At 49.6% G+C, this 21,989-nt stretch overlaps 1 protein-coding gene across 10 annotated transcripts in view; it reads left to right on the top strand.

The window, feature by feature from the left end:
• Positions 1–21,989, top strand: part of RPH3AL (rabphilin 3A like (without C2 domains)) — a 161,043-nt gene that overhangs the window by 22,144 nt on the left and 116,910 nt on the right. For 2 of the 10 annotated variants that reach the window (XM_054457162.2, XM_054457158.2), the window contains exon 1: positions 7,723–8,178. The exons of 4 other annotated variants lie outside the window; for them this stretch is intronic. The gene's annotated coding sequence lies outside the window, so the exon portion shown is untranslated. Of the gene's footprint in view, positions 1–4,628; positions 5,403–7,642; positions 8,179–8,466; positions 8,594–21,989 lie in introns of those variants that run through there. 4 more of the 10 variants (XM_054457161.2, XM_063656196.1, XM_054457156.2 and 1 more) reach the window with 4 other exon arrangements.

The following is a 21,989-nucleotide window of genomic DNA, read 5'->3' as shown; positions in this document are numbered from 1 at the left end:
AGTGTGGTCAGGGGACCGCCGGGGGCTGTCAGAGCCCCAGCCCTTTGCTCCATACCAGGGCAGCCGTTTCCAGTCCTGAGGGTTGCGACTGATCTTGGCTGGGGCTTGCTTCTTACTAGGAGAAGCAAGGGATCGAAGTCCTTCAGTCAGATGCTGCTCTCAGACATCAGAGGGGCAGGACACTCTGAACGCAGATGTGGGTTCTGAGGGCTCCTTTCTCTTTGAATTCCTGCAGCATTTAGTAGGAGGCCATGTGGCTTCGTGTCTTATTATTTATGGTCGAACGCGGGCTCCCTGGAGTGTTGTCTCCAATGCTAATAACGAAGCCAATGTCGTGCACGAAGCTGGTGTTGACGGCGCAGTCAGGAACCTCCCATGTAATTTGTGTTACCACTGGGGGAAGTGAGCAGCGCAGATTAGATGATAGGTATTTAATAGTTGATAAAGCCTCAGACTGGCCGGGTAAGGACTTGCGGGGATGTGTGTGTGTAACTTGTTTCCCTTCACAGTCACGTAGCTGGTCCGAGCTGGGACTGAGAGCCTGGCTTCTGATCTCTAACTCCGTACTCTGTTCACGACAGAGTGCAGCTAACTATATTCTGAATTCTTTCAGCAAAGGTTGTCCCATTCTTCATTGGTATTTCCTGTCTGTCATCTATTCATCTATCCATTTATTCCTCTATCTTGTTCCATAAATGAATTGAGGGTGCTTACAAGAATATATGTATATCTCTCTATATATTTTATTTATATAAGAAATATAAAGGCTGGGTGCGGTGGCTCATGCCTGTAATCCCAGCACTTTGGGAAGCTGAGGCAAGAGGATTGCCTGAGCCCAGGAGTTCAAGACCAGCGTAGGCAACATAGTGAGACCCTGTCTCTGAAAAAAAAAAGGGAGAATAAATATAAAAAATAAATATAAAAAGACATGTTAATGGCTGGGCACGGTGGCTCGTGCCTGTAATCCCAGCACTTTGTTAGGGGGCAGGGCAGGCAGATCGCTTGAGTCCAGGAGTTTGAGCCAAGCCTGGGCAACATAGTGAGACCCTGTCTCTATTTTTTAAAGTAAGATATATTCATAATATATGTATATATCTAAAAGATACATTCATAGAAAAAAGATAAAGTAGGTATTACATACCAGACCTATATGTAGATGTTTTATATTTATATATGTATGTATGTCTGTTTATATATGTCTGTACATATATGTGTGTATGTATATGTACATGTAACTAAACAGAAATCATAAAAATAAGATCAGGAAAGACATAGATGTAGATTAGCTAGAAGGTTGAAAGCAGGGGGAGAGTTAGACCCCCTATTCAGGCCATCGAGCTGTGTATACTTTGCTGTGTTTGAACCACACATTTAGCTCTGAGCAATGAGCAGTTAAGGCAGGAAAAGAACATCAGTGCTGTGGTTCACGTGGCCCCCATAAAGGGGATTAGACCATAAAGCTCGTCCAGGCAATTAGACCTGAAGGAGATTTCTTGCCTGAGTGGTCATTTGTGGAGCCCTGGGTGACGAGGAAAACACGTGGCAAATGTGCCTCTCTGTCTTCTGCCGTCCCCTGGCAGACGCCACCCATCGATCAGGGCTCTTTCCCACCGAGCCCAGAGGCGGCCTCGCCGTGCTTCCATGCGTGGTGCTCCGGGGGTGGAGTCTGCAGGCGAGACAAAACCCGCTTGCTGTCCAGCCCGAGGGCTGCTGGTGGTGTCAGGGAGGCCAGGAGGGGTTCTGAGCGGAGATCCTCTCAAGTCCTGGCAAGCGCCTCTTCGAGGGTGACACAGGTGGGCCCCGTAGCAGGCGTGTGGGCTGGGAAACGCGTCTGGGTGCCAGTTGGAGTTGACCCATCAGGGTGACGAGGGTGGGGAAGTAGTGTCTGGAGCGACACGAGGCACACCCTTGGGATTTCTGGCTTGTTAGCCACTCATTTGTTCCACACGTTTAGCAAACACCAATTATGTGTCTGGAAAGCGTGCCCGACTCACTCTGCTCACCCCTCTGGCCCCAGTTGAATGTCACTTTCTCAGAGTCTCCTCCCCCAGCTCCTCCGTCCGCACGGACACTCGCCTCTCGCATCACCTACACCCTTCTATCCCAGCCTATATCGCCGCTTATCCTGACATATTTACTAATGTTTATTTGCTTCACGTTTTTTTTTTTTTTTTCTCTCCAAGATGGGAATTCCAGGGTGGCAGGGACAGTGTCTGTCTTGCTCATCATTGTGTCCCCAGTCCTAGCATGGGGTCTGGCACATAGTAGGTGCTCAATTAGTATTTGTGGAATGAATGAATAAAAGAATAAAAAGGTTACAGAGATGATCCCGGTAGAAGATAAGCACATAAAGAAATACAGCATAAGCTCAGTATGAAGGAGAGGGGCAGGTAAATAGTTAAAGGACTTCGGAGTGGGAGAGGAGGCTCCTTCCAGGAGGGTGAGGAGGTCAAGAAAGGCCTCCTGGTGGAGGACATTTGCTGGGTCCAGAAGGACGAGGTGGAGGGAGGGGCACCTGGGGCCCTGGGGATAGCAGGAGCAAAGGCAGAGGCAGACCTGGAGGGGAGAAGAACCAGATTTTATGTGGGGTGCTCCTAGGGTGGTAGTGGGGAGGAGCAGCCACCCAGGAAGGGTGGATCTGAGGCAGCTGCAGGAGCTCTGCACAGCAGGCCGACTGGGCAGGAGGCGGAGAAGCAGATATGAGTGGAGCGCAGGGTGAGAGGGGCCTCGGGCAGGCAAGGCAGGAAAGAGAAGAGCTAGGGGGACCGGGCAGTCCCGAGTGTGGCCCGGGGGTGGTGGAGGGAATGCCCCGGGAGAATGCACAGCCTTTACTCCCTGACTGCATTTATATCCTGCCTCTCCGATGCGTGTTGGTCCTTGGAGACCACCCTCTGGCAGGCCCTGGCCCCAGGACCCCACACCGGCCCCAGCCCTGCCAGCTGCTCTCCCACTGGCCTGGCCCAGCTCTCCAGAAAGGCTTCATGCAGCCAGTTCCCCAGGGAACACCGTTGCCCACACATTGCTAATGTTAACATATGAATTTATCGCATCTGTAGCATTTTATCTTGAGCACAGCTTCTTTCAATGCTTTTATTTTGCAATTATAGGTTTATTTTCTTCCTTTCCTCTCTCTTGAGCTTTTTAAGGTGTTTTCTGTCACTCAGCTGGAGACTTTAAATTTCCTATTTATATTAATTATCAAATTATTTCATATATGAGTCATTCAGCTTAGCCCTTTTTGGTTCCTTGTTGCAACTCTTACTTGTGGATTTATTGGGCAATTCAGCACCTACTTTCATGTGCAGACTCAGTTGGCGAGATTTTAACTGGAGGGTGAGAGATGTCACGGCCACGGGGCCCTGTTGCTCACAGTCCCTGGATCAGAGGATGGTGCCGGATGGGCAGGTGCTGAGGATGCACACACCGCCCTCGCGTTAGCACCGAAGGTTCTCGTGTCAGACGTGAGGCTTCCTTCCTGGGTTCTTTCTGGCTGTGCTAGTCCAGAAGACCAGCAAACCCAAGATGGTCCAAGGTGGACGATGGAGCCTGAATGGAGAGCCTGGGGCATGAGCCAGGGTCTGGGATACCCTGGGACAGAGTTAGATGCCCCTGCAGACATGGATGAGCGGCTGAAGACTAAGGGACAGGTCACACGTGGTGACAGACAGGAGAGGCTGCTGTGCCGTCCAGGGGCTGTGGAAGGAGCCCCTGTGGAGAGGCTGCCTTTGGGCCACGTGGCTGCTGCAGAGGAGCCAGAGTCAGCATCAGCACAAACACTGGTGGCTCGAAGGAGAGCAGCGCCGGCCTGGTGTCTCTGGGGCCAGCTGCCACTGGCACAGGCCTCCAAAGGGGCAGGAACAGGAGCAGAAAGCTTACATCAGGGCTCATGCTGTGCCTGTGAAGACGTCGGGCACGTCCGTTAGTGTGTGTGGTGCGCGGTCGCCTGTGAAGACGTCACGCACGTCCGTTAGCGTGTGTGGTGCGCGGTCCCCTGTGAAGACGTCGGGCACGTCCGTTAGCGTGTGTGGTGCGCGGTCCCCTGTGAAGACGTCGGGCACGTCCGTTAGCGTGTGTGGTGCGCGGTCGCCTGTGAAGACGTCACGCACGTCCGTTAGCGTGTGTGGTGCGCGGTCGCCTGTGAAGACGTCACGCACGTCCGTTAGCGTGTGTGGTGCGCGGTCGCCTGTGAAGACGTCGGGCACGTCCGTTAGCGTGTGTGGTGCGCGGTCGCCTGTGAAGACGTCACGCACGTCCGTTAGCGTGTGTGGTGCGCGGTCCCCTGTGAAGACGTCGGGCACGTCCGTTAGCGTGTGTGGTGCGCGGTCGCCTGTGAAGACGTCACGCACGTCCGTTAGCGTGTGTGGTGCGCGGTCCCCTGTGAAGACGTCGGGCACGTCCGTTAGCGTGTGTGGTGCGCGGTCGCCTGTGAAGACGTCACGCACGTCCGTTAGCGTGTGTGGTGCGCGGTCGCCTGTGAAGACGTCACGCACGTCCGTTAGCGTGTGTGGTGCGCGGTCCCCTGTGAAGACGTCACGCACGTCCGTTAGCGTGTGTGGTGCGCGGTCCCCTGTGAAGACGTCACGCACGTCCGTTAGCGTGTGTGGTGCGCGGTCGCCTGTGAAGACGTCACGCACGTCCATTAGCGTGTGTGGTGCGCGGTCCCCTGTGAAGACGTCGGGCACGTCCGTTAGCGTGTGTGGTGCGCGGTCGCCTGTGAAGACGTCACGCACGTCCGTTAGCGTGTGTGGTGCGCGGTCCCCTGTGAAGACGTCGGGCACGTCCGTTAGCGTGTGTGGTGCGCGGTCGCCTGTGAAGACGTCGGGCACGTCCGTTAGCGTGTGTGGTGCGCGGTCGCCTGTGAAGACGTCGGGCACGTCCGTTAGCGTGTGTGGTGCGCGGTCGCCTGTGAAGACGTCACGCACGTCCGTTAGCGTGTGTGGTGCGCGGTCGCCTGTGAAGACGTCACGCACGTCCGTTAGCGTGTGTGGTGCGCGGTCCCCTGTGAAGACGTCACGCACGTCCGTTAGCGTGTGTGGTGCGCGGTCCCCTGTGAAGATGTCACGCACGTCCCTTAGTGTGTGTGGTGCGCGGTCGCCTGTGAAGACGTCACGCACGTCCCTTAGTGTGTGTGGTGCGCGGTCCCCTGTGAAGACGTTGGGCACGTCCGTTAGCGTGTGTGGTGCGCGGTCGCCTGTGAAGACGTCGGGCACGTCCGTTAGCGTGTGTGGTGCGCGGTCGCCTGTGAAGACGTCGGGCACGTCCGTTAGCGTGTGTGGTGCGCGGTCGCCTGTGAAGACGTCACGCACGTCCGTTAGTGTGTGTGGTGCGCGGTCGCCTGTGAAGACGTCGGGCACGTCCGTTAGCGTGTGTGGTGCGCGGTCACACCTTCCCACACAGTGCAGGTGACTTAGGGCTCTGGATGGCAAATGACAAGGACCCAATTCAAAGTAGCATAAGCAAAAAGGGAGCTCTGTGGGCCTGGCAACCTGGGGATCAAAACAGTGGTTCAGGCATGGCTGGATCCAGCCGTTGACCATGGGTTTGAGATGACTCACCTTCATCTCTCAGCTCTGTGTAGCTGCACCTGCAGACAGGCTGTTTCTAGAGGGAGCCAGGTGGCTACTGGCCATCTTGAGCTAGTGCTGTGCTTACTGTCCCAGACAGTGGGTTTTTTTCACAGGAGCTCTGGCAAGACCCCAGGAGGACTCAGTATGGCTGGGTCTGGGCCACATGCCCAGCCCTGAGCCAATTACCCTGCCTAGGGGGTGGGGCTATTCTAATTGGTCATCCTCATCACATTCACCCAGGAAGAAGGCGAAAGAGGGGCTGTTTCTCTTGCCCGGGAGGACTGGGCGTGACTACTTTGACCTGAAGAGTTATTCTCAAAAAGGAAAGGAACGCTGGGTAGACAAAATATATGCCCATTGCAGAAGGCCAGCAGGGGCCCCTGGCCTTCGCTTTGCTGAAGGTGGTAGGTGCACAGCTGTCCGGATCCTGGAGCCCAGTGTGAGGGGTGTAAAGGTGTAGAGGGTGCTGTCTGCGCAGCAGTGTGGCGGCGTTCTGCTGTTCTCAGCTGTACGGAGGACAAACACTCAGGCCTCTTCACACCTTCGTGACTGGTCCCCCCTGGACCTTCGCGCAGAGCTGGCCTTTCCATGAAGCAAACTCTGGGCACACGTGGAAACCATCCTCTCGCTGCCATGCCTGCCCCAGGGACTGACCAAGGTCGGCTCCAGTCACTGACATAGTTTATCACGTCTCTTTGGCCTCTGGTCACTGGATCCACGCCTCTGGCTCTGATGTCTGCATTGAGCCCCTGTCCCTGCTGGGTTCAAGTCTCTTTTCCAGAAGCTTCACTTGGCTCAAGGCTCTGCTTGACTTGGTGTCATTTGCGTTTCTGAGCTTGGTCCTCCCGGCCTGTGGTCCTGCTAGGGGAAGAGCAGCGTGGCCTGGGTGGACCCCGGGAAAGGAGGCTTCTCTTCTGCATTTCTTCTAAACATGGAGCACACGAGCAGGACGAAGACCAGCTGATTCTCGCAGGCCTGGGTGTGTGGCGTGTGGTCCCGCACACTCAGAGGTGGCTTCCAGCACATTCCACCCTTTCTTTCTTTTTTTTTTTTTTGAGACGGAGTCTCGCTCTGTCGCCCAGGCTGGAGTCCAATGGCGTGATCTTGGCTCACTGCAACCTCCGCCTCCCGGGTTCAAGCGATTCTCCTGCCTCAGCCTCCTGAGTAGCTGGGACGACAGGTGCCCACCACCACGTCTGGCTAAGCCTCAGCCTCCCAAAGTGCTAGGGATACAGGCGTGAACCACTGTGCCTGGCCTACGTGTGAATTTTATTTTATTTTTTAAATTTTAAGGCGAGGTCTCACTCTGTCACCTAGGCTGGAGTACGGTGGCTGGATCATAGCTCACAGCAGCCTCAAACTCCTGGGTTCAAGCCACCCTCCCACCTCAGCCTCCTGAATGGCTGGGGCTACAGACATTTGCCACCACACCTGGCTAATTTTTGTATTTTCAGTAGAGATGGGTTTTTACCATGTTGGCCAGGCTGGTTTCAAACTCCTGACCTCAGGTGATCCACCCGCCTTTGCCTCTGGAGTAGCTGGGGTTACAGGAGTGAGCCACCGCGCCCAGCCTCCTTCCACCCTTTCATATAACCAGCAGCGCATATCAGCACTTCTCAACATCTTTACTGCAGGACCTTTTCTTCAAATGAAATCTTACCTAGAAGCCTGATAGATGAAGAGGAAAAAGCTGAGTTGCTCCAGGTTGGGCTGTAATAACCCCATTGTTCCCAGCCCCTGCTTCTACCTGCACAGTCCTGAAGAGGGGCTCCACATCCCTGGCTCCTTGGAACCCAGTTTGAGAGCCTCTTGGCGATTATATCCATCGGTCTGTCTCTCTCGCAGTAGCACCTGCTGCTGCTCCCCATGGGGAAAGGTTGCTGATGGTGTTTATTTTTTTTTAAGCATCAAAACATTTTCTTTTTTTTCTATCAGTAGCTTGTTTGCACTGTGAAAAGGTCAACAGAGAGATCCTTGTCATCTTCCTTCTCCCTGCAGGAGGGTGTCGGGGTGTAAGTGCTCCTCGCTGTGCAAGGGTTCATTTCATTCATTTCATTCCCCTTGCTCTCCTCGAGGTACCTCCGGGAAGCTGTACCGTTTACACATCCCTCAAGTTCTCTGTGCTTCAGTTTGCCTTCCTCCTGAAGAGCCACACCCAAAAGGGGCCCCACTCCAGGCTGCTGGGGCTTCAGGAAGCGATGAGATGCTGACGCACGCCCCATGCACCACCACCGCTGCCTGTAAGGACTGTTTTGGATACAGAAAATGTGCCCTTTCTAACCCAAAAAATGCTTGAAATGTGTAAAAGTGGCCAGACTAACATTCCGAAAGAGGGCTGCCCTCTAAGAGGAAGCGTCCCAAGTCTGTTCAGTTTTAGAGACTACATGACTGGGGGACGTGGTGGGGCCTTGCCAGACATCCACGAGGAGAATCCAGGCCTTGGTTTGGCTCCAGCTGGGCCTGCCTGGTGGCTGCCACTTATTGACTTAAGTCCCAGTGATTCAGCTCCTCATCTGGAACACCTCGAGTCACCCCTGACAACGGTGGTGGGAGGGAGAGCAGCCTCCTCCTCCCTCGCGGGGCCTGTCTGGGTGAAGCCCCTCCGTTCCCGGTAGGTGTTTCGGGGTCTCATGGCTCCAAGGACATTGGAAGATGCCTCTGTTTTCCTGGAGTCAGGGGCCCAGTTCATGCAGGGGTTTTCACAGAACTTTGCTAACTTCCGGGGAAAAGGTTTGTGTCTTTGCTGGGAGAGCGTCTGGTTAATCGTTGACTGGAAACTTGCTTTTCCAGGCTGCTGCAGGTCCTGCTACTTCTAAAGAAGTGGCAGCCGGGGTTGGAGAACAGCCTCATGCAGCAGGTCCTGCTGCTTCTAAAGAAGTGGCAGCCGGGGCTGGAGAACAGCCTCATGCAGCAGGTCCTGCTGCTTCTAAAGAAGAGGCAGCCAGGGCCGGAGAACAGCCTCATGCCCCACTGGTACCTCCGTTGCTCTTTCTGCGTGGTCCTTTGAAACACCCCAGTGGACAGAGGTGGATTTGGGGGTGCGGGGCAGAGGGGTTGTGTGCTAGCAGCAGATGGGCCTGGGGTCAGGCAGAGAATGGGGGCCACGCATCTGAGCAGACCGGAGCGTGCTGTTAGAGAGCTGTTTGTATTGCGTGTTATGCTGCGTGCAAGACTGGCTCAGGGGCTGCAGCAGGCTCTGTGCTCCCTACCCTGGGATACTCACATTTGGTGACAAGTCCCCAGATAACTGTGAGATGGGGCCAAAAAACCCAGGGGCCACAAAGAAAGCAAAACATAAAGTGCCAAGGCCACGTGTCTTAGAGCAGGAGGGGATTTTTGAAGGTTGTAGAAGGCCTCATGGCCAGCTGACTTGGTCAGGAGCAGTTGCAGTTGTCAGGATGTAAGCACAGCCTGTACACACACGCAGGGGCCCGTATCAGGACCCTTGTCCCTTGAGGTGCTGCTCCGTTTACAACCTGTGTATAGGTTTACCTCGTCAGGCACACAGACAAGCATTTAAAAATGTTTTCCTGATGGTTTATTTTCATGTGTATTAGAGCATAACTTGTTTTTTTCAGCTGCCTTCTATTTATGGCATATGGGATGGGTTTTTCTATTTATGGTGGAGATATACAGTTTCCTTTGAAAATTAATTTGTTCAAGTAAAAGAGTGGGTTGATTTAAAGGGAAATATTAAGTAAAGAATCGTACGGGAGCCACGTGGGGATGGCAGGTGGCGTGTGGATGCCTGTGCTTTGGAAATTGCAGGCTGGAGGAATTCAGAGACGAGAAAAAGAGAGGCTCATGGAAGAGACGGGCGGGGTGTGGGAGGAGTGAGACCCAGCTAGGTGGAGATGGGAGGTGAGTTTGTACTTACAGGTCCAGACATGTGGGTACGATTCTTGGTGTAGGGAACAGAGGGTAGGTGTGGGACTATATTGTGGAGGACCGTCAGTCTCAGGGTGTGGCCTCTGAACTTTTCAGGAGGCAGTGGGAGCCATTGAGGGTGCTTGAGGAGGGGAGTGTTTCTTGACAGTCCTTGAAGAGTCTCGTTTATACGTAGTGGATACCAGGACTGGAGGCAGATGACCAGTTAAGGGCCCAGGTAAAGAGGGTTGAAGAAGCCAAACTAGGGCCATAGCCAAGGACAAGCAACCCAGCCACCCAGGACATCTCTTACTGGCTTGGGGAGCAGCCTAGAGACGTTGGAGAGGGGCAGTCGGGGGTGGACAAGCTGAGCCTTGGCCCTCTGTGTGGAGGCCGTGGGGATAGGCAGGGGTGCAGGTCAGAAGTTGTGCATGGAGTCCTAGAAGCGGGGAGCATCTTCTCCTGGCCGGCACTGAGTAAGAGCTACTCAGTGACCTCTTCCTGGAGTCTCCTGGCCTAGCATGGAATGTTCTGGAATGTTCTCGGGGAAGTGGGTGCGGTCAGCTGAAGGAAGCTCCTCTCTGGGCCAGAGTTCAGACGGGAGGAGGAAGCCTGCTGTTTCCTGCCCTATGGCTTGGCCCAGATAGCCTTGGCTGACAGCCCAGGCCAAGATTTCATCCATCTCAGGGTCTGTGGTCAGGGGTCACGGTTTTTTAACTCCCATTTCATCGTTTTAGTGCGGAGAAGTTCACCAGCATTCAGGGACCAGCCTGGTTTAAAAAACAGGTTTGTTTTGTTTGGTTTTGTTTTGTGAGGGCCTGCTATGTACCAGATACTGTGTTTGGAACTTTTTTTTTTTTTTGAGATGGGGTCTTGCTCTGTCACCAGCTAGAGTGCAGTGACGCGATCTCAGCTCACTGCAACCTCCGCCTCCTGGGTTCAAGCGATTCCCTTGCCTCAGCCTCCTGAGTAGCTGGAATTACAGGCATGCACTACCATGCCCAGCTAATTTTTGTATTTTTAGTGGAGATGGGGTTTCACCATGTTGGCCAGGCTGGTCTCGATCTCTTGACCTCATGATCCGCCTGCCTTGGCCTCCCAAAGTGCTGGGATTACAGGTGTGCACCACCATGCTCAGATAATTTTTGTATTTTTAGTAGAGATGAAGTTTCACTATGTTGGCCAGGCTGGTCTCAATGTTGTCATCCACCCGCCTCAGCCTCCCAAAGTGCTAGGATTACAGGCGTGAGCCACCACACCCAGCCTGGAACTTTTACTCTGTTACCACAATTCACTCTGGACAAAACCTGTTGAGGAATGCATTACTTATTACCTCTGTTGTCCAGAGGAAGAGATGGAGTGTAGGGAAATGTAACAAGCCCCAAATTAAACCGCTGGTTAGCTTTAGAGTCCAATTGCAAACCTACGCCTCTGAAAGGGAGACCGTGTCTGCAGTAGTGAGACTGGACACACTGTTTAACTTGGAGGAAGCTAATTGGCCTCTGTGCTCCTCTGTGGGGGTGTGGGCTGTCCCTGCGGTGTGCCAGGCGCATCTGTAATATCGGGGTGCTGATGGCCCTCGATGGGACCGCAGTGGAGATTGTGAGTGATGATATAGATAAGACGTTATAGAAACGTCAGCTGCTGCTGCTATTACTACATAAAACTAGAGTTGCACAATCCTGGACTCAATTTTACTGGAAGACATTTTTGGAAGGTTATGTCTTAAGGTGGAGGAGAAGCATTATTTTAATTAAATTGAATTAATTAGTTAATTTTTAACACATTTTTATTAAACAGTTTTTTTTATACAGATGGGGTCTTGCTACATTGCCCAGGTTGGTCTCGAACTCCTGGCCTCAAGCAATCCCCCCACCTTGGCCTCCCAAAGTGTTGGGATTACAGGCGTGGTCCACTGTGCCCAGTCATTTTAATTTTTGAAATAATCAATATATGGTGGGATAGAAAGTGCATTTAACCTTAGAGCCGTTTCGAGTTTGAGCTGGTGATTTCTGGGCGTGCTCCTGGCCCCTGGATGTTGGGAGATGTGGGTGAAATGGGGACGGTCTCTCTTCACTTTCCTCTCTTCTCAGCCTGACTTCAGTGAAAGCTCAAGGTGCACTTGGCTGTTTCTACAGCTTCGGAGTTCCCAGCTCTGCCCAAGTTGGTGCCAGCGAGCTGTGACCTCAGGGCAGTCACTAACCTGCCCAGGCCAGTCTCCCTCCCCCAGCTACCCTAGTTCTCTGAGTGAATTTCCTCTTCCTTTGTGGCACTTCTGGGAGGACAGTTCTCTCCCTGGAATGCTGCCTTCTGCCTGCCAAGTCCCTCCTTTTCCCTCTGAGTGAGTTTCCTCTTCTGGGAGGACAGTTTTCTCCCTGGAATGCTGCCTTCTGCCTGCCAAGTCCCTCCTTTTCCCTCTGAGTGAGTTTCCTCTTCTGGGAGGACAGTTCTCTCCCTGGAATGCTGCCTTCTGCCTGCCAAGTCCCTCCTTTTCCCTCTGAGTGAGTTTCCTCTTCTGGGAGGACAGTTATCTCCCTGGAATGATGCCTTCTGCCTGCCAAGTCCCTCCTTTTCCCTCTGAGCCCTGCACCACATTCTTCTCTTTGAAGCCCTCCAGGACTGCCGCAGAGCAAAATCTTCACTGTGCCTTCTCTTCACTCCCAGTGTTCTTTGCATGGCCTCAGCATTTATTGGAGCCACTGTCTGATTCATTTTGGATTCATCTCGTGCACTGTGCAATATGCACTGGCTCTTCAGAGCCAGCACAATGGAGGTGACCCTTCTCCCCGTGCACCTTCCAGAGATTAACACTTAAACAAAGAAATAAACACGGATTCCAACTGTGATGCATGTGATGAAGAAAAAGAATCGGGTCTCAGTATTTGCTGACCTTTCAGTGTTCTGCACTCCCAAGGGAGGGCCGCGTGGTGGGGATGGAACACAGGCATGGACAGTACGTACCTTCCTCCTTTAGTAGACAGGGATGATGAGCGCCGGTGATTAATCCACACAAAAACATTCGGGAGGGTATGACACTCAAATGTAATATTAGTGGCGTGGCAAGATTCTTCCCCATTGATGACGATTGGTGTGCTATTTTTTTTTTCTCTATGAAGAAGAAAATTAAAAATTTTTTCATTGCATTTGGTAGCACTTTACTTTTTTTTTTTCTTGAACAGTGTTAGGTTTACAGAAAAAATTGACAAAAAGTACAGAGTTCCCGTCTAACCTCTTACCTCTTTCAATTTCCCATGATTAACATCTTGCTTTGGTGTGGTACATTTGTTACTATAAATGTGGTAATACTGATACATTATTATTAACTGAAATGTGTAGTGTACACTTAGGGTTTGATCTTGGAGGTGTAGGTACTATGGGCTTCAACCGATGTGTAAGGACATGTGGAGAGAATAATAGCTTCGCTGCCTTCAAAATCCCCTGCAATCCATTTCCTTGTTCTTCCTGTTCCACCCCCAAATCCCTGGTCTTTTTACTGTCTCCATAGTTTGGCCCTTTTTCAGAATGTCATAGATGTAGTTGGAACCCTGCTGTAAGTAGCCCTTTCAGACTGGTTTCCTTCCCTTAGCAGTATGCATTTAAGATTCCTCCATGTCTCTTTGTGGCTTGCCAGCTCTTTTTTTTTTTTTTTTTAACTGCTCCTTGCAGAAAAGGGTTACCCCATAGGCAGGGTGCCCAGAGTAGCCTCATTTTTCTTTTAATTAATTTAATTTTTTTTTTTTTGGTAGAGACGGGATTTTGCTATTTTGCTTAGGCTGCTCTTGAACTCCTAGCCTCAAGTAATCCTTCCACCTCGGTCTCCTAAAATGCTGGGATTACAGGCATGAGCCATCCTGCCCAGCCTTACTAGCTCATTTTTTTATCGCTGAGTTATGTTCCGTCATACGAATATATGGTACCATATTTTGTTTATTCACCTGATGAAGGACATCTTGGTTGCTTCCAAGTTTTTGCAATTATGAATAAATATTTAGTCAACATGAGTGTGCCGGTTCTTGAATAGAGATAACTGTTCAGTTTATTTGCATAAATGTTCAGTTCATTTGCATATACCAAGGAATGCAATTGCTGGATCCTTTGGTAACAGTATAGTCAACTTTGTAACAAACTACCTTCCAAAGTGGCTGACTGGTTTTTTTTTTTGGAACAGAGTCTTGCTCTGTCACCCAGGCTGGAGTGAGTGTGGTTGTACAGTCACGGCTCCCTGCCACCCTGAGCTCTGGGGCTCAGGCCATCCTCCCATCTCAGCCTCCCGAGGAGCTGGGACTGTGGGCATGTGCCCTCACGCCTGGCTAGACATGTTTTTATTTTTCATAGATACAGAGTCCCACTGTGCTGCCCAGGTTGGCTTTTTTTTTTTTTGAGATGGAGTCTCGCTCTGTTGCCCAGGCTGGAGTGCAGTGGCGTAATCTTGGCTCACTGCAACCTCTGCTTCCCGGGTTCACGCCATTCTCCTGCCTCAGTCTCCCAAGTAGCTGGGACTTCAGGTGCCCGCCACCACGCCCGGCTATTTTTTTGTATTTTTAGTAGAGACGGGGTTTCACCGTGTTAGCCGGGATGGTCTCGATCTCCTGACCTCGTGATCCTCCCACCTCGGCCTCCCAAAGTGCTGGGATTACAGGCGTGAGCCACCGCTCGCAGCCGGCTGTGCCGTTTTACAGTGTTTGAGGTTCCTGTTGCCGCAGATCCTCACCAGCATTTGGTGTTGTCAGTGTTTCGGATCTGGGCTGTTCTAACAGGTGTGTAGTAGTATCTTGTTGTTTTAATTTGCAGTTCCCTAATTACATATCATGTTGGACATCTTTTCATTGGGTTGTTTGCCATTTGTATATCTTCAGTGAAGCGTCTGTTGTTTGTTTTCTTATTTTTTACAAAATAGCGTTTTTCTATTTAGAATCTTATTTATTGTCTCTGACTTATCTGAAAGGAGAAGGAAAAAAGATGATGTGTGTACACGGGATGACTGATGATATGGTTTGGCTGTGTCCCCACCCAAACCTCATCTTGCATTCCCACGTGTTGTGGGAGAGACCCCGTGGGAGGTAATTGAATCATGGGGGCAGGTCTTTCCCGTGCTGTTCTCGTGACAGTGAATAAGTCTCACGAGAGCTGATGGTTCTATGAGGGGGAATTTTCCTGCACAAGCTTTCTCTTTGCTGCTATTTATGTAAGACGTGACTTGCTCCTCCTTGCCTTCCACCATGATTGTGAGACTTCCCCAGCCACGTGGAACTGTTAAGTCCATTAAACCTCTTTCTTTTGTAAATTGCCCAGTCTCAGGTATGCCTTATCAGCAGCATGAAAATGGACTAACACAACTGGGATGGGAAAAGGCCCCAAACACACATGGTTCTGTCTAGCAAAGAGTACTATGAAGTATTGAGAAATTGGACTGCGCTTGTGGTTACGAGCTTATGCTTGGAGTTCAAATCCTGGGCCTTTGTCACTTACCAGCTGTCATTCACCTCTCTGAGCCTCAGTTCGCTCACCTGTAGAATGGGGTTGTTAAAACCTGCCTCATAGGGTTACTTTGAAAGATAAAGGAGATGATTCCATAAAGCACTTGGCACTAAACCTGGCAAATGGTAAGCCCTCAATGGTGGTTCTCCTAATTGATCATTGACAGACAAACCTTTCACCTCCCCTGTGTGACATTTTGTGTTTCGCTTATGTCCTGGTCTTTGAGACTCAGAGCCCACTAGCATCCCATTTGTCCTTACGGTGCACAGTTGGGGTGTGAATGCAGATGGGGAGCACGCATGCCCCAGCAGGGTGTGCGGGCAGATGGGGAGCACGCATGCCCCAGCAGGGTGTGCGGGCAGATGGGGAGCACGCATGCCCCAGCAGGGTGTGCGGGCAGATGGGGAGCACGCATGCCCCAGCAGGGTGTGCGGGCAGATGGGGAGCACGCATGCCCCAGCAGGGTGTGCGGGCAGATGGGGAGCACGCATGCCCCAGCAGGGTGTGCGGGCAGATGGGGAGCACGCATGCCCCAGCAGGGTGTGCGGGCAGATGGGGAGCACGCATGCCCCAGCAGGGTGTGCGGGCAGATGGGGAGCACGCATGCCCCAGCAGGCACCCACTTCTCAGCCTCAGGGCACGGCTCCTAGCCTCCTCTCACTTGCCCCAGGACTCAGTTCTCTAGCCAGTCCTGGGTGGCTGTTTCTGTTTCTCCAAGCCTGGCTATACAGGTGTAGAAATCCCAGTGATTCCCCCTTCCAGCTTCTCTGAGGATGAACCCCCGGTGGTTTTGTTTGAGGAAGTTCCTGCTAATGGCAATGAGAAGTTAGAGCGGTGGGAAAGTGACCAGGCAGACGGAGTCCTCACAGCAGTGGCTGTAGACTTGCCAGCTACTGCCACCTTTGCGGATGGGATTTAGGGTGTTCTCCTTGTTTGTTTGCCTTTGAGGCAGGGTCTCACTCTGTGGCCCAGCCTGGAGTGCAGTGGCACAATCATGGCTCACTGCAGCCTTAACCTCCCCAGGCTCAGGTGACCCTCCTATCTTAGCCTCCCAAGTAGCTGGGATTACAGGTGTGTGTCACTGAGCCCAGCTAATTTTTTCTGTGTGTGTGTGTGTGTGTGTGTGTGTGTGTGTGTGTGTGTGTGTGTGTTTTCAGAGACAAGGTTTCACCATGTTACCCAGGCTGGATTCAAACTCCTGGGCTCAATTGATCCTCCCGCCTTGGCCTCCCAAAATGCTGGGATTACAGGCTAGGATGGTTTTTGATATGGCCTCACCAACAGGCCTCCTGCCTCTCTCAGCAAGGCCACGTGGCCTTTCGCCTCATGCTGATTCCTCTTCCCAGTATATATCCTTTCTATTCATCAGGCCTACTGCCCACATATGAGCCCCTCTGGGCATTTCTCACAATACAGAAGAGGTTGATCATGAGGATAGTGATGACTGATGGTGACAATGTCTGATGGAGGCAAATACGATGATGATGGTGACAGTGATGGTGATGATGATGTGGGCGATGGTGATGATGACAATGATGATGTCTGATGGTGGTGATGGTGATGATGGTGAGGGTGATGATGGTGGTGTTGGTGACAATGATGGTAATAATGATGATGGTGATGGTGATTGACAATGATGTTGATGATGATGAGGGTGATAACAGTGGTGTTGGAGATAATGATGGTAATAATGATGATGGTGATGGTGATGATGATAGTGATGATGGTGGTGGTGACAGAGATGACATTGATGGTGGTGATGGTGACTGATGGAGGTGAATATGATGATGTAACAGTGATTGTGGGGGGGGAGGAGCCAAGATGGCCGAATAGGAACAGCTCCGGTCTACAGCTCCCAGTGCGAGCGACGCAGAAGACGGGTGATTTCTGCATTTCCATCTGAGGTACCGTGTTCATCTCACTAGGGAGTGCCAGACAGTGGGCGCAGGTCAATGGGTGAGCGCACCGTGCGCCAGCCGAAGCAGGGGCGAGGCATTGCCTCACTCGGGAAGTGCAAGGGGTCAGGGAGTTCCCCTTCCAGGGGTGACAGACAGCACCTGGAAAATCGGGCCACTCCCACCCGAATACTGTGCTTTTCCGACGGGCTTAGGAAACGGTGCCCCAGGAGAGTATAGCCCGCACCTGGCTCAGAGGGTCCTACGCCCACGGAGTCTCGCTGATTGCTAGCACAGCAGTCTGAGATCAAACAGCAAGTCGGCAGCGAGGCTGGGGGAGGGGCGCCCGCCATTGCCCAGGCTCGCTTAGGTAAACAAAGCAGCCTGGAAGCTTGAACTGGGTGGAGCCCACCACAGCTCAAGGAGGCCTGCCTGCCTCTGTAGGCTCCACCTCTGGGGGCAGGGCACAGACAAACAAAAAGACAGCAGTAACCTCTGCAGACTTAAATGTCCCTGTCTTGACAGCTGTGAGGAAAGCAGTGGTTCTCCCAGCACGCAGCTGGAGATCTGAGAACGGGCTGACTGCCTCCTCAAGTGGGTCCCTGACCCCTGACCCCCGAGCAGCCTAACTGGGAGGCACCCCCCAGCAGGGGCAGACTGACACCTCACACGGCCGGCCAGGTACTCCAACAGACCTGCAGCTGAGGGTTCTGTCTGTTAGAAGGAAAACTAACAGAAAGGACATCCACACCAAAAACCCATCTGTACATCACCATCATCAAAGACCAAAAGTAGATAAAACCACAAAGATGGGGAAAAAACAGAGCGGAAAAACTGGAAACTCTAAAAAGCAGAGTACCTCTCCTCCTCCAAAGGAATGCAGTTCCTCACCAGCAACGGAACAAAGCTGGACGGAGAATGACTTTGACGAGCTGAGAGAAGAAGGCTTCAGACGATCAAATTACTCCGAGCTACGGGAGGATATTCAAACCAAAGGCAAAGAAGTTGAAAACTTTGAAAAAAATTTAGAAGAATGTATAACTAGAATAACCAATACAGAGAAGTGCTTAAAGGAGCTGATGGAGCTGAAAGCCAAGGCTCGAGAACTACGTGAAGAATGCAGAAGCCTCAGGAGCCGATGCGATCAAATGGAAGAAAGGGTATCAGCCCTGGAAGATGAAATGAATGAAATGAAGCGAGAAGGGAAGTTTAGAGAAAAAAGAATAAAAAGAAACGAGCAAAGCCTCCAAGAAATGTGGGACTATGTGAAAAGACCAAATCTACGTCTGATTGGTGTACCTGAAAGTGACGGGGAGAATGGAAACAAGTTGGAAAACACTCTGCAGGATATTATCCAGGAGAACTTCCCCAATCTAGCAAGGCAGGCCAACATTCAGATTCAGGAAATACAGAGAACGCCACAAAGATACTCCTCGAGAAGAGCAACTCCAAGACACATAATTGTCAGATTCACCAAAGTTGAAATGAAGGAAAAAATGTTAAGGGCAGCCAGAGAGAAAGGTCGGGTTACCATCAAAGGGAAGCCCATCAGACTAACAGCGGATCTCTCGGCAGAAACCCTACAAGCCAGAAGAGAGTGGGGGCCAATATTCAACATTCTTAAAGAAAAGAATTTTCAAACCAGAATTTCATATCCTGTCAAACTAAGCTTCATAAGTGAAGGAGAAATAAAATACTTTACAGACAAGCAAATGCTGAGAGATTTTGTCACCACCAGGCCTGCCCTAAAAGAGCTCCTGAAGGAAGCGCTAAACATGGAAAGGCACAACCGGTACCAGCCACTGCAAAATCATACCAAAATGTAAAGACCATCGAGACTAGGAAGAGACTGCATCAACTAACGAGCAAAATATCCAGCTAACATCATAATGACAGGATCAGATTCACACATAACAATATTAACTTTAAATGTAAATGGACTAAATGCTCCAATTAAAAGACACAGACTGGCAAATTGGATAAAGAGTCAAGACCCATCAGTGTGCTGTATTCAGGAAACCCATCTCACGTGCAGAGACACACATAGGCTCAAAATAAAAGGATGGAGGAAGATCTACCAAGCAAATGGAAAACAAAAAAAGGCAGGGGTTGCAATCCTAGTCTCTGATAAAACAGACTTTAAACCAACAAAGATCAAAAGAGACAAAGAAGGCCATTACATAATGGTAAAGGGATTAATTCAACAAGAAGAGCTAACTATCCTAAATATATATGCACCCAATACAGGAGCACCCAGATTCATAAAGCAAGTCCTGAGTGACCTACAAAGAGACTTAGACTCCCACACATTAATAATGGGAGACTTTAACACCCCACTGTCAACATTAGACAGATCAACGAGACAGAAAGTCAACAAGGATACCCAGGAATTGAACTCAGCTCTGCACCAAGCGGACCTAATAGACATCTACAGAACTCTCCACCCCAAATCAACAGAATATACATTTTTTTCAGCACCACACCACACCTATTCCAAAATTGACCATATACTTGGAAGTAAAGCTCTCCTCAATAAATGTAAAAGAACAGAAATTGTAACAAACTGTCTCTCAGATCACAGTGCAATCAAGCTAGAACTCAGGATTAAGAATCTCAGTCAAAACCGCTCAACTACGAGGAAACTGAACAACTTGCTCCTGAATGACTACTGGGTACATAACGAAATGAAGGCAGAAATAAAGATGTTCTTTGAAACCAACGAGAACCAAGACACAACATACCAGAATCTCTGGGATGCATTCAAAGCAGTGTGTAGAGGGAAATTTATAGCACTAAATGCCCACAAGAGAAAGCAGGAAAGATCCAAAATTGACACCCTAACATCACAATTAAAAGAACTAGAAAAGCAAGAGCAAACACATTCAAAAGCTAGCAGAAGGCAAGAAATAACTAAAATCAGAGCAGAACTGAAGGAAATAGAGACACAAAAAACCCTTCAAAAAATAAATGAATCCAGGAGCTGGTTTTTTGAAAGGATCAACAAAATTGATAGACCACTAGCAAGATTAATAAAGAAAAAAAGAGAGAAGAATCAAATAGATGCAATAAAAAATGATAAAGGGGATATCACCACCGATCCCACAGAAATACAAACTACCATCAGAGAATATTACAAACACCTCTATGCAAATAAACTAGAAAATCTAGAAGAAATGGATAAATTCCTCAACACATACACCCTCCCAAGACTAAACCAAGAAGAAGTTGAATCTCTGAGTAGACCAATAACAGGAGCTGAAATTGTGGCAATAATCAATAGCTTACCAACCAAAAAAAGTCCAGGACCAGATGGGTTCACAGCCGAATTCTACCAGAGGTACAAGGAGGAGCTGGTACCATTCCTTCTGAAACTATTCCAATCAATAGAAAAAGAGAGAATCCTCCCTAACTCATTTTCTGAGGCCAGCATCATCCTGATACCAAAGCCTGGCAGAGACACAACAAAAAAAGAGAATTTTAGACCAATATCCTTGATGAACATTGATGCAAAAATCCTCAATAAAATACTGGCAAACAGAATCCAGCAGCACATCAAAAAGCTTATCCACCGTGATCAAGTGGGCTTCATCCCTGGGATGCAAGGCTGGTTCAATATACGCAAATCAATAAATGTAATCCAGCATATAAACAGAACCAAAGACAAAAACCACATGATTATCTCAATAGATGCAGAAAAGGCCTTTGACAAAATTCAACAACCCTTCATGCTAAAAACTCTCAATAAATTAGGAATTGATGGGACATATCTCAAAATAATAAGAGCTATTTATGACAAACCCACAGCCAATATCATACTGAATGGGCAAAAACTGGAAGCATTCCCTTTGAAAACTGGCACAAGACAGGGATGCCCTCTCTTGCCACTTCTATTCAACATAGTGTTGGAAGTTCTGGCCAGGGCAATTAGGCAGGAGAAGGAAATCAAGGGTATTCAATTAGGAAAAGAGGAAGTCAAATTGTCCCTGTTTGCAGATGACATGATAGTATATCTAGAAAACCCCATTGTCTCAGCCCAAAATCTCCTTAAGCTGATAAGCAGCTTCAGCAAAGTCTCAGGATACAAAATCAATGTGCAAAAATCACAAGCATTCTTATACATCAATAACAGACAGAGAGCCAAATCATGAGTGAACTCCCATTCACAATTGCTTCAAAGAGAATAAAATACCTAGGAATCCAACTTACAAGGGATGTGAAAGAATATTACAAACACCTCTTCAAGGAGAACTACAAACCACTGCTCAAGGAAATAAAAGAGGATACAAACAAATGGAAGAACATTCCATGCTCATGGGTAGGAAGAATCAATATCATGAAAATGGCCATCCTTCCCAAGGTAATTTACAGATTCAATGCCATCCCCATCAAGCTACCAATGACTTTCTTCACAGAATTGGAAAAAACTACTTTAAAGTTCATATGGAACCAAAAAAGAGCCCGCATCGCCAAGTCAATCCTAAGCCAAAAGAACAAAGCTGGAGGCATCACACTACCTGACTTCAAACTATACTACAAGGCTACAGTAACCAAAACAGCATGGTACTGGTACCAAAACAGAGATATAGATCAATGGAACAGAACAGAGCCGTCAGAAATAATGCCACATATCTACAAGTATCTGATCTTTGACAAACCTGACAAAAACAAGAAATGGGGAAAGGATTCCCTATTTAATAAATGGTGCTGGGAAAACTGGCTAGCCATATGTAGAAAGCTGAAACTGGATCCCTTCCTTACACCTTATACAAAAATCAGTTCAAGATGGATTAAAGACTTAAATGTTAGACCTAAAACCATAAAAACCCTAGAAGAAAACCTAGGCATTACCATTCAGGACATAGGCATGGGCAAGGACCTCATGTCTAAAACACCAAAAGCAATGGCAACAAAAGCCAAAATTGACAAATGGGATCTAATTAAACTAAAGAGCTTCTGCACAGCAAAGGAAACTACCATCAGAGTGAACAGGCAACCTACAAAATGGGAGAACATTTTTGCAACCTACTCATCTGACAAAGGGCTAATATCCAGAATCTACAATGAACTCCAACAAATTTACAAGAAAAAAACAAACAACCCCATCAAAAAGTGGGCGAAGGACATGAACAGACACTTCTCAAAAGAAGACAGTTATGCAGCCAAAAAACACATGAAAAAATGC

Source organism: Pongo pygmaeus, chromosome 19 (assembly GCF_028885625.2).
Source record: "Pongo pygmaeus isolate AG05252 chromosome 19, NHGRI_mPonPyg2-v2.0_pri, whole genome shotgun sequence".
NCBI lineage: Eukaryota > Metazoa > Chordata > Mammalia > Primates > Hominidae > Pongo > Pongo pygmaeus.
This window is presented reverse-complemented; position numbering and strand designations above follow the sequence as displayed.